Source organism: Camellia sinensis, unplaced genomic scaffold, assembly GCF_055761805.1.
Source record: "Camellia sinensis isolate YWXY unplaced genomic scaffold, ASM5576180v1 Unanchor4, whole genome shotgun sequence".
Lineage (NCBI taxonomy): Eukaryota > Viridiplantae > Streptophyta > Magnoliopsida > Ericales > Theaceae > Camellia > Camellia sinensis.
In genome coordinates, this window is record NW_028129277.1 from 18,020,001 (window position 1) to 18,032,500 (window position 12,500).

Sequence of the window (12,500 nt, forward strand, 5' to 3'; positions counted from 1 at the left end):
CCTCGGCCCGCATGCCATGCCACGGCCTCGGCCCGCATGCCATGCCACGGCCTCGGCCCGCATGCCATGCCACGGCCTCGGCCCGCATGCCTTGCTGCGGCGTTGCCCAACATGCCATGCCACGGCCTCGGCCCGCATGCCTTGCCACCGCGTTGCCCAGCATGCCATGCCACCGCGTTGCCCGGCGTGCCATGCCTTAGCCTTGGCCAACATGTCGAGCCACGGCCTCGGCCCGCATGCCATGCCATGCCACGGCCCGCATGTCTTGCCACGGCGTGGCCAAACATGCCATGCCACGGCCTCGGCCCGCATGACGTGCCACGGCCTCGGCCCGCATGACATGCCACGGCCTCGGCCCGCATGCCTTGCTACGGCGTCGCCCAACATGCCTTGCCACGGCCTCGGCCCGCATGCCATGCCACGGCCTCGGCCCGCATGACATGCCACGGCCTCGGCCAGCATGCCTTGCCACGACGCCGCCCAACTTGCCATGCCACGGCCTCGGCCCGCATGCCATGCCACGGCCTCGGCCCGCATGACATGCCACGGCCTCGGCCCGCATGCCTTGCTACGGCGTCGCCCAACATGCCATGCCACGGCCTCGGCCCGCATGCCATGCCACGGCCTCGGCCCGCATGACATGCCACGTCCTCGGACCGCATGCCTTGCTACGGCGTCGCCCAACATGCCATGCCACGGCCTCGGCCCGCATGCCACGGCACGGCCTCGGCCCGCATGCCTTGCTACGGCGTCGCCCAACATGCCATGCCACGGCCTCGGCCCGCATGCCATGCCACGGCCTCGGCCCGCATGACATGCCACGGCCTCGGACCGCATGCCTTGCTACGGCGTCGCCCAACATGCCATGCCACGGCCTCGGCCCGCATGCCATGCCACGGCCTCGGCCCGCATGACATGCCACGGCCTCGGACCGCATGCCTTGCTACGGCGTCGCCCAACATGCCATGCCACGGCCTCGGCCCGCATGCCACGGCACGGCCTCGGCCCGCATGCCTTGCTACGGCGTCGCCCAACATGCCATGCCACGGCCTCGGCCCGCATGCCATGCCACGGCCTCGGCCCGCATGACATGCCACGGCCTCGGCCCGCATGCCTTGCGACGGCGTCGCCCAACATGCCTTGCCACGGCCTCGGCCCGCATGCCATGCCACGGCCTCGGCCCGCATGCCTTGCCACGACGTCGCCCAACTTGCCATGCCACGGCCTCGGCCCGCATGCCATGCCACGGCCTCGGCGCGCATGACATGCCACGGCCTCGGCCCGCATGCCATGCTACGGCGTCGCCCAACATGCCATGCCACGGCCTCGGCCCGCATGCCATGCCACGGCCTCGGCCCGCATGCCATGCCACGGCCTCGGCCCGCATGACAGGCCACGGCCTCGGACCGCATGCCTTGCTACGGCGTCGCCCAACATGCCATGCCACGGCCTCGGCCCGCATGCCATGCCACGGCCTCGGCCCGCATGCCACGGCACGGCCTCGGCCCGCATGCCTTGCTACGGCGTCGCCCAACATGCCATGCCACGGCCTCGGCCCGCATGCCATGCCACGGCCTCGGCCCGCATGACATGCCACGGCCTCGGACCGCATGCCTTGCTACGGCGTCGCCCAACATGCCATGCCACAGCCTCGGCCCGCATGCCGTGCCACGGCCTCGGCCTCGGCCCGCATGCCTTGCTACGACGTTGGCCAACATGCCATGCCACGGCCCCGGCCCGCATGCCATGCCACCGCGTTGCCCGGCGTGCCATGCCTTAGCCTTGGCCAACATGTCGTGCCACGGCCTCGGCCCGCATGCCATGCCATGCCACGGCCCTCATGTCTTGCCACGGCGTTGCCAAACATGCCATGCCACGGCCTCGGCCCGCATGCCTTGCTACGGCGTCGCCCAACATGCCATGACATGCCACGGCCTCGGCCCGCATGCCTTGCTACGGCGTCGCCCAACATGCCATGCCACGGCCTCGGCCCGCATGCCATGCCACGGCCTCGGCCCGCATGCCTTGCGACGGCGTCGCCCAACATGCCATGCCACGGCCTCTGCCCGCATGCCATGCCACGGCCTCGGCCCGCGTGACATGCCACGGCCTCGGCCCGCATGCCTTGCCACGACGTCGCCCAACTTGCCATGCCACGGCCTCGGCCCGCATGCCATGCCACGGCCTCGGCTCGCATGACATGCCACGGCCTCGGCCCGCATGCCTTGCTACGGCGTCGCCCAACATGCCATGCCACGGCCTCGGCCCGCATGCCATGCCATGGCCTCGGCCCGCATGACATGCCACGGTCTCGGACCGCATGCCTTGCTACGGCGTCGCCCAACATGCCATGCCACGGCCCCGGCCCGCATGCCTTGCCACCGCGTTGCCCGGCGTGCCATGCCACCGCGTTGCCCGGCGTGCCATGCCTTAGCCTTGGCCAACATGTCGTGCCACGGCCTCGGCCCGCATGCCATGCCATGCCACGGCCCGCATGTCTTGCCACGGCGTTGCCAAACATGCCATGCCACGGCCTCGGCCCGCATGCCTTGCCACGGCCTCGGCCAACATGCCATGCCACGGCCTCGGCCCGCATGCCATGCCACGGCCTCGGCCCGCATGACATGCCACGGCCTCGGCCCGCATGCCTTGCTACGGCGTCGCCCAACATGCCATGCCACGGCCTCGGCCCGCATGCCATGCCACGGCCTCGGCCCGCATGCCCTTCTACGGCGTTGCCCAACATGCCATGCCACGGCCTCGGCCCGCATGCCTTGCCACCGCGTTGCCCAGCATGCCATGCCACCGCGTTGCCCGGCGTGCCATGCCTTAGCCTTGGCCAACATGTCGTGCCACGGCCTCGGCCCGCATGCCATGCCACGGCCTCGGCCCGCATGTCTTGCCACGGCGTTGCCCAACATGCCATGCCACGGCCTCGGCCCCCATGCCTTGCCACCGCGCTGCCCAGCATGCCAATGCACCGCGTTGCCCGGCGTGCCAAGCCTTAGCCTTGGCGAACATGCCACGCCACGGCCTCGGCCCGCATGGCTTGCCAGGGCGTTGCCCAACATGCCATGCCACGGCCTCGGCCCGCATGTCTTGCCACGGCGTTGCCCAACATGCCATGCCATGCCACGCCACGGCCTCGGCCCGCATGCCATGCCACGGCCTCGGCCCGCATGCCATGCCATGCCACGGCCTCGGCCCGCATGCCATGCCACGGCCTCGGCCAGCATGCCATGCCAAGGCCTCGGCCCGCATGCCTTGCCACGGCGTTGCCCAGCATGCCATGCCACCGCGTTGCCCAGCGGGCCGTGCCGCGGCCTCGGCCCGCATGCCTTGCGACTGCCTTGGCCAGCGTGCCATGCCACAGCGTGCCATGCCTTAGCCTTGGCCTACATGCCATGCCACTGCCTTGGCCAGCATGTCGTGCCACCGCCACGGCCAGCATGCCATGCCGGTCCGTTGCCCAGCATGCCACGGCCGTGGCGGCATGGCAAGCCACGGCCTCGGCCAGCATGCCATGCCACGGCCTCGGCCAGCATGCCATGGCACTGTCTTGGTCAGCATGCCATGCCATGGCACCGCCTTGTCCAGCACGCCGTGCCGCAGCGTTGGCCAGCATGCCTTGGCCGGCATGCCATGCCAATGCCTTGGGCCAACATGGCGTGCCACGGGCTGGGCCATGCCGGTCCGTTGCCCGGCATGCCACGGCCGTGGCGGCATGGCAAGCCACGGCCTCGGCCAGCATGCCATGCCCCGGCCTCGCCCAGCATGCCATGGCACGGTCTTGGTCAGCATGCCATGCCATGGCACCGCCTTGTGCAGCGTTGGCCAGCATGCCTTGGCCGGCATGCCATGCCAATGCCTTGGGCCAACATGGCGTGCCACGGGCTGGGCGAGCACGGCATGCCACGGGCTGGGCGAGCATGCCACGCCACGGCCTTGGCTAGCAGCAAGGCATGCCACGGCCTCGGCGAGCATGCCATGCCATGCCAAGGCCAAGGCCAAAGCCAAGGCCAAGGCAGTGGGCAAGGCCAAGTCCCTGTGCAAGGCATGGCCAAGGCCAAGGCAAAGGCCAAGGCCGCGGGCAAAGGCCAAGGCCAAGGCCAAGGCCATGGCGTGCCACCGCCTCGATCGATCTTTTTGAACATGATTCTTTTATAATCTTACCCAAACCGTGCAACACAATTAAAAATGCACTACAATCAATTTTAAATGTCATTCCCTATTTTTTTGCAATTTTTCTGGAGCTTTTCGAATTTTTAAAGCCCTTATTTGGCATAAAAAAATCAAAATAAAATAAAAAAAATGAAAAAAATAATTTAATAATTTCTATAATTACTAGTGAATCATCCTTTAATTATGGGAATTTTTCCATAATTTTTTGACTATTTTTATTAATTTTTATTATTTTTTAAGTATTAATATCGAAATAAATTAAAATAAAATATTTTCTGTAAAAAAATATTTTTTTTAATTTTTTTTATGGTGTATTAAATTATTTCCTACAACTTTCATGTTGAAAGTTTTGGCAAAAAACCATTACTTTTTAAAAAAACCCCATTATGACTCCTCGAACATGCTTGATGTTTCCTCCTGCCAGATTGAAAAGGGCTTAACAGGCTATTATAAGGGGGGGGCACCTCCCTTGCCCAGGGCAAGGCAGTGGCAGGTACGCCCCATGTTGGGCGCGGCCTGGGCTGCGGCCTTGGGTTACATGCACTGCGGCTCGACCGCGGCCTGGGCTGCGGCCTGGGGCGGCTCGGCCGCGGCCTTGGGCGGCCTGGACCGCGGCCTTGGGCGGCCTTGCGCGGCCTGGGCGCGGCCTTGGGCGGCCTGGGCGCGGCCTTGCGCGGCCTGGGCGCGGCCTTGGGCGGCCTGGGCGCGGCCTTGCGCGGCCTGGGCGCGGCCTTGGGCAGCATGGCGTGGCATGCGCGCGGGCGTGGGCGGCCTGGCATGCGCGCGGCATGGGCAGCACGGCATGGCATGCGCACGGCCTGGGCGGCCTGGCATGCAGCCGGCCTGGCATGCCCGCGGCGTGGGCAGCACGGCATGGCATGCGCACGGCCTGGGCCAGCAGCATGCCATGCCACGGCCAAGGCAGGCCAGCCAAAGCCAGCAGCATGCCATGCCAAGGCCTAGGCCAGCAGCATGCCATGCCACGGCCAAGGCAGGCCAGCCAAAGCCAGCAGCATGCCATGCCAAGGCCTAGGCCAGCAGCATGCCATGCCACGGCCAAGGCAGGCCAGCCAAAGCCAGCAGCATGCCATGCCAAGGCCAAGGCCAGCAGCATGCCATGCCACGGCCTAGGCTAGCAGCATGCCATGCCACGGCCAAGGCATCCCAGCCAAAGCCAGCAGCATGCCATGCCAAGGCCTAGGCCAGCAGCATGCCATGCCACGGCCAAGGCAGCCCAGCCAAAGCCAGCAGCATGCCATGCCAAGGCCAAGGCCAGCAGCATGCCATGCCACGGCCAAGGCAGCCCAGCCAAAGCCAGCAGCATGCCATGCCAAGGCCAAGGCCAGCAGCATGCCATGCCACGGCCAAGGCAGCCCAGCCAAAGCCAGCAGCATGCCATGCCAAGGCCTAGGCCAGCAGCATGCCATGCCACGGCCAAGGCAGGCCAGCCAAAGCCAACAGCATGGCATGCCAAGGCCAAGGCCAGCAGCATGCCATGCCACGGCCAAGGCAGCCCAGCCAAAGCCAGCAGCATGCCATGCCAAGGCCTAGGCCAGCAGCATGCCATGCCACGGCCAAGGCAGGCCAGCCAAAGCGAGCAGCATGCCATGCCAAGGCCTAGGCCAGCAGCATGCCATGCCACGGCCAAGGCAGCCCAACCAAAGCCAGCAGCATGCCATGCCAAGGCTTAGGCCAGCAGCATGCCATGCCACGGCCAAGGCAGGCCAGCCAAAGCCAGCAGCATGCCATGCCAAGGCCTAGGCCACCAGCATGCCATGCCACGGCCAAGGCAGCCCAGCCAAAGCCAGCAGCATGCCATGCCAAGGCCAAGGCCAGCAGCATGCCATGCCACGGCCAAGGCAGCCCAGCCAAAGCCAGCAGCATGCCATGCCAAGGCCTAGGCCAGCAGCATGCCATGCCACGGCCAACGCAGGCCAGCCAAAGCCAGCAGCATGCCATGCCAAGGCCTAGGCCAGCAGCATGCCATGCCACGGCCATGGCAGCCCAGCCAAAGCCAGCAGCATGCCATATCAAGGCCAAGGGCAGCAGCATGCCATGCCACGGCCAAGGCAGCCCAGCCAAAGCCAGCAGCATGCCATGCCATGGCCTAGGCCAGCAGCATGCCATGCCACGGCCAAGGCAGGCCAGCCAAAGCCAGCAGCATGCCATGCCAAGGCCAAGGCCAGCAGCATGCCATGCCACGGCCAAGGCAGCCCAGCCAAAGCCAGCAGCATGCCATGCCAAGGCCTAGGCCAGCAGCATGCCATGCCACGGCCAAGGCAGCCCAGCCAAAGCCAGCAGCATGCCATATCAAGGCCAAGGCCAGCAGCATGCCATGCCACGGCCAAGGCAGCCCAGCCAAAGCCAGCAGCATGCCATGCCATGCCTAGGCCAGCAGCATGCCATGCCACGGCCAAGGCAGGCCAGCCAAAGCCAGCAGCATGCCATGCCAAGGCCTAGGCCAGCAGCATGCCATGCCACGGCCAAGGCAGGCCAGCCAAAGCCAGCAGCATGCCATGCCAAGGCCAAGGCCAGCAGCATGCCATGCCACGGCCAAGGCAGGCCTGCCAAAGCCAGCAGCATGCCATGCCAAGGCCAAGGCCAGCAGCATGCCATGCCAAGGCCAAGGCCAGCAGCATGCCATGCCACGGCCAAGGCTGCCAGCCAAAGCCAGCAGCATGCCATGCCAAGGCCTAGGCCAGCAGCATACCATGCCAAGGCCTAGGCCAGCAGCATGCCATGCCACGGCCAAGGCAGCCCAGCCAAAGCCAGCAGCATGCCATGCCAAGGCCTAGGCCAGCAGCATGCCATGCCACGGCCAAGGCAGCCCAGCCAAAGCCAGCAGCATGCCATGCCAAGGCCAAGGCCAGCAGCATGCCATGCCACGGCCAAGGCAGCCCAGCCAAAGCCAGCAGCATGCCATGCCAAGGCCAAGGCCAGCAGCATGCCATGCCACGGCCAAGGCAGCCCAGCCAAAGCCAGCAGCATGCCATGCCAAGGCCTAGGCCAGCAGCATGCCATGCCACGGCCAAGGCAGGCCAGCCAAAGCCAACAGCATGGCATGCCAAGGCCAAGGCCAGCAGCATGCCATGCCACGGCCAAGGCAGCCCAGCCAAAGCCAGCAGCATGCCATGCCAAGGCCTAGGCCAGCAGCATGCCATGCCACGGCCAAGGCAGGCCAGCCAAAGCGAGCAGCATGCCATGCCAAGGCCAAGGCCAGCAGCATGCCATGCCACGGCCAAGGCAGCCCAACCAAAGCCAGCAGCATGCCATGCCAAGGCTTAGGCCAGCAGCATGCCATGCCACGGCCAAGGCAGGCCAGCCAAAGCCAGCAGCATGCCATGCCAAGGCCTAGGCCACCAGCATGCCATGCCACGGCCAAGGCAGCCCAGCCAAAGCCAGCAGCATGCCATGCCAAGGCCAAGGCCAGCAGCATGCCATGCCACGGCCAAGGCAGCCCAGCCAAAGCCAGCAGCATGCCATGCGAAGGCCTAGGCCAGCAGCATGCCATGCGAAGGCCTAGGCCAGCAGCATGCCATGCCACGGCCAACGCAGGCCAGCCAAAGCCAGCAGCATGCCATGCCAAGGCCTAGGCCAGCAGCATGCCATGCCACGGCCAAGGCAGCCCAGCCAAAGCCAGCAGCATGCCATATCAAGGCCAAGGGCAGCAGCATGCCATGCCACGGCCAAGGCAGCCCAGCCAAAGCCAGCAGCATGCCATGCCATGGCCTAGGCCAGCAGCATGCCATGCCACGGCCAAGGCAGGCCAGCCAAAGCCAGCAGCATGCCATGCCAAGGCCAAGGCAGCCCAGCCAAAGCCAGCAGCATGCCATGCCAAGGCCTAGGCCAGCAGCATGCCATGCCACGGCCAAGGCAGCCCAGCCAAAGCCAGCAGCATGCCATATCAAGGCCAAGGCCAGCAGCATGCCATGCCACGGCCAAGGCAGCCCAGCCAAAGCCAGCAGCATGCCATGCCATGCCTAGGCCAGCAGCATGCCATGCCACGGCCAAGGCAGGCCAGCCAAAGCCAGCAGCATGCCATGCCAAGGCCTAGGCCAGCAGCATGCCATGCCACGGCCAAGGCAGGCCAGCCAAAGCCAGCAGCATGCCATGCCAAGGCCAAGGCCAGCAGCATGCCATGCCACGGCCAAGGCAGGCCAGCCAAAGCCAGCAGCATGCCATGCCAAGGCCAAGGCCAGCAGCATGCCATGCCACGGCCAAGGCTGCCAGCCAAAGCCAGCAGCATGCCATGCCAAGGCCTAGGCCAGCAGCATGCCATGCCACGGCCAAGGCAGCCCAGCCAAAGCCAGCAGCATGCCATGCCAAGGCCTAGGCCAGCAGCATGCCATGCCACGGCCAAGGCAGCCCAGCCAAAGCCAGCAGCATGCCATGCCACGGCCAAGGCAGCCCAGCCAAAGCCAGCAGCATGCCATGCCAAGGCCAAGGCCAAGGCCAGCAGCATGCCATGCCATGCCACGGCCAAGGCCAAGGCCGAGGCAGCCCATCCGAAGCCAGCAACATTCCATGGCAAGGCCAACGCAGCCCAGCCAAAGCCGGCGGCATGCCATGCCAAGGCCAAGGCCAGCCGCATGTCTTGCCACGGCCTTGTCCCGCAGCGTGGCGTGCCTTGGCCTTGGGCTAGAACATCGCATGCCACGCCCTTGGCAAGCAATCCTGTCCCTCGTGTAATTGCCATTTGGTTTGGCTTTGACTTACGTATATGTTGCCCTGCGAAATGCTTGTCCCTCGGGTAATAGCCGGTTTGGTTGCCTTTGACTTGCGAACACGTTGCTAGTGCTTTCCCCAGTGGAAGCTTGTTGGGAAAAGTATGTCCCTCGGAAGTTGCCTGTTGCGTTTGTTATTTGCATTCGAGCTATCCGATGCTTGCTGGGTTTCTCTAAGAGTTTTTGCACGTTCGTCGGGCTTTTTAATTATTTATTTACTCATAAAAATTATAATAAAATAAATTAAAAATAAAAAAATAATTAAAAAAATTACTATAATTACTAGTGCCTCATCTTATAATTGTTGGAATTTTTCTAGAATTTTTTGAGTATTTTTAGTAATTTTTATTATTTTTTAAGTATTAAAATTGAAATAAATTAAAATAAAATATTCCGGTGGCCAAATATTTTTTTATAATTTTTTTTATGGTGTATTAAATTATTTCATACAACTTTCATGTTGAAAGTTTTGGCAAAAAACCATTACTTTTTAAAAAAACCCCATTATGACTCCTCGAACATGCTTGATGTTTCCTCCTGCCAGATTGAAAAGGGCTTAACAGGCTATTATAAGGGGGGGGCACCTCCCTTAAGGCTGGCCAGCATGGCCAGGCCACAGGCCACGCCTATGCCTAGGCGGGCGCTTGGCACATGCCATCGCTTGGCTTGTGGCATTGGCTTGTGGCATCGAAACTACATAGCCAAGCACGGGATGCGTCGAGTGGCGGCCCGCGGCGGTGGCGGTGGCACGTTGGCCTAGGGCAGCATGCCATGCCACAGCCTTGGCCAGCAACATGGCATGCCAAAGCCTTGGCCAGCAGCATGCCATGCCCTGGCCTTGGCAAGCATGTCATGCCACGGCCTTGGCCAGCAGCATGCCATGCCACGACCTTGGCCAGCAGCATGCCATGCCCCGGCCTTGGCCAGCATGTCATGCCACGGCCTTGGCCAGCAGCATGCCATGCCACAGCCTTGGCCAGCAGCATGCCATGCCACAGCCTTGGCCAGCAACATGGCATGCCAAAGCCTTGGCCAGCAGCACGCCATGCCCCGGCCTTGGCAACCTTGCCAAGCCACGGCCATGGCCAGCAGCGTGCTATGCCCCGGCCTTGGCCAGCAGCGTGCCATGCCACGACCTTGGCCAGCAGCTTGCCATGCCCCGGCCTTGGCCAGCATGTCATGCCACGGCCTTGGCCAGCAGCATGCCATGCCACGGCCTTGGCCAGCAACATGGCATGCCGCGGCCTTGGCCGGCAGCATGCCATGCCGCGGCCTTGGCCGGCAGCATGGCAAGCCCAAGCCTTGGTCAGCAGCAGCATGCCATGCCAACGCCTTGGCCAGCAGCATGCCTTGCCACGGCCTCGGCCATCAGCATGCCTTGCCACGGCCTCGGCCATCAGCATGCCTTGCCACGGCCTCGGCCATCAGCATGCCTTGCCACGGCCTTGTCCAGCAGCATGGCATGCCCGGCCTTGGCCAGCAGCATGTCATGCCACGGCCTTGGCAAGCTTGCCAAGCCACGGCCTTGGCAAGCATGCCATGTCCCTCGGGTAATTGTACAAGTTGCCTTGCGAAATGCATGTCCCTCGGTTAAATTGCCATTTGGTTGGCTTTGGCGTGCGAACGAGTTGCCTGTGCTTTCCTTGTGGAAGCTTGTTGCGAGAAGTATGTCCCTCGAAAGTTGCCTGTTGCGTTTGTTATTTGCATTCGCGCTAACCGGTGCTTGCTCGGCCTCTCTAAATGTTTTCGCGCGTTCGTCGGGCTTCTTGGTCCTTCGGGGGGTGATTCGTTTTGGGGGGCTGGTGCACAGTGTACGTCGTGGCGCGTGAGTTGTGTTCGGTTTGTGCGAGTTGGACGGATCCCTGCCTGTGCAGCGAACTCCACTGGTGCATTCCTCCATGTCCCTCGGGTTGTCTTCGACTCGCCTTCGGGTTGCTTGCGCTTCCCTAGTGGAAGGTGCCTTGCGAAAAGCGTGTCCCTCGGGTAATTGCCATTTGGTTGGCTTTGACGTTCGAACGAGTTGCCTATGCTTTCCTAGTGGAAGCTTGTTGCGAAAAGTATGTCCCTCGAAATTTGCCTGTTGCGTTTGTTATTTGCATTCGCGCTAACCGGTGCTTGCTCGGCCTCTCTAAATGTTTTCGCGCGTTCGTCGGGCTTCTTAGTCCTTCGGGGGGTGATTCGTTTTGGGGGGCTGGTGCACAGTGTACGTCGTGGCGCGTGAGTTGTGTTCGGTTTGTGCGAGTTGGACGGATCCCTGCCTGTGCAGCGAACTCCACTGGTGCATTCCTCCATGTCCCTCGGGTTGTCTTCGACTCGCCTTCGGGTTGCTTGCGCTTCCCTAGTGGAAGGTGCCTTGCGAAAAGCGTGTCCCTCGGGTAATTGCCATTTGGTTGGCTTTGACGTTCGAACGAGTTGCCTATGCTTTCCTAGTGGAAGCTTGTTGCGAAAAGTATGTCCCTCGAAAGTTGCCTGTTGCGTTTGTTATTTGCATTCGCGCTAACCGGTGCTTGCTCGGCCTCTCTAAATGTTTTCGCGCGTTCGTCGGGCTTCTTAGTCCTTCGGGGGGTGATTCGTTTTGGGGGGCTGGTGCACAGTGTACGTCGTGGCGCGTGAGTTGTGTTCGGTTTGTGCGAGTTGGACGGATCCCTGCCTGTGCAGCGAACTCCACTGGTGCATTCCTCCATGTCCCTCGGGTTGTCTTCGACTCGCCTTCGGGTTGCCTGCGCTTCCCTAGTGGAAGGTGCCTTGCGAAAAGCGTGTCCCTCGGGTAATTGCCATTTGGTTGGCTTTGACGTTCGAACGAGTTGCCTATGCTTTCCTAGTGGAAGCTTGTTGCGAAAAGTATGTCCCTCGAAAGTTGCCTGTTGCGCTTGTTACTTTCATTCGCGCTAACCGGTGCTTGCTCGGCCTCTCTAAATGTTTTCGCGCGTTCGTCGGGCTTCTTAGTCCTTCGGGGGGTGATTCGTTTTGGGGGGCTGGTGCACAGTGTACGTCGTGGCGCGTGAGTTGTGTTCGGTTTGTGCGAGTTGGACGGATCCCTGCCTGTGCAGCGAACTCCACTGGTGCATTCCTCCATGTCCCTCGGGTGATCGCCTTTAGGTTGTCTTCGACTCGCCTTCGGGTTGTCTGCGCTTCCCTAGTGGAAGGTGCCTTGCGAAAAGCATGTCCCTCGGGTAATTGCCATTTGGTTGGCTTTGACGTTCGAACGAGTTGCCTGTGCTTTCCTAGTGGAAGCTTGTTGCGAAAAGTATGTCCCTCGAAAGTTGCCTGTTGCGCTTGTTATTTGCGTTCGCGCTAACCGGTGCTTGCTCGGCCTCTCTAAATGTTTTCGCGCGTTCGTCGGGCTTCTTGGTCCTTCGGGGGGTGATTCGTTTTGGGGGGCTGGTGCACAGTGTACGTCGTGGCGCGTGAGTTGTGTTCGGTTTGTGCGAGTTGGACGAATCCCTGCCTGTGCAGCGAACTCCACTGGTGCATTCCTCCATGTCCCTCGGGTAAATGCCTTAAGGTTGTCTTCGACTCGCCTTCGAGTTGCCTACGCTTCCCTAGTGGTAAAGGTCCTTGCGAAAAGCCCTGTCCCTCGGTTTGTTGCCGTTC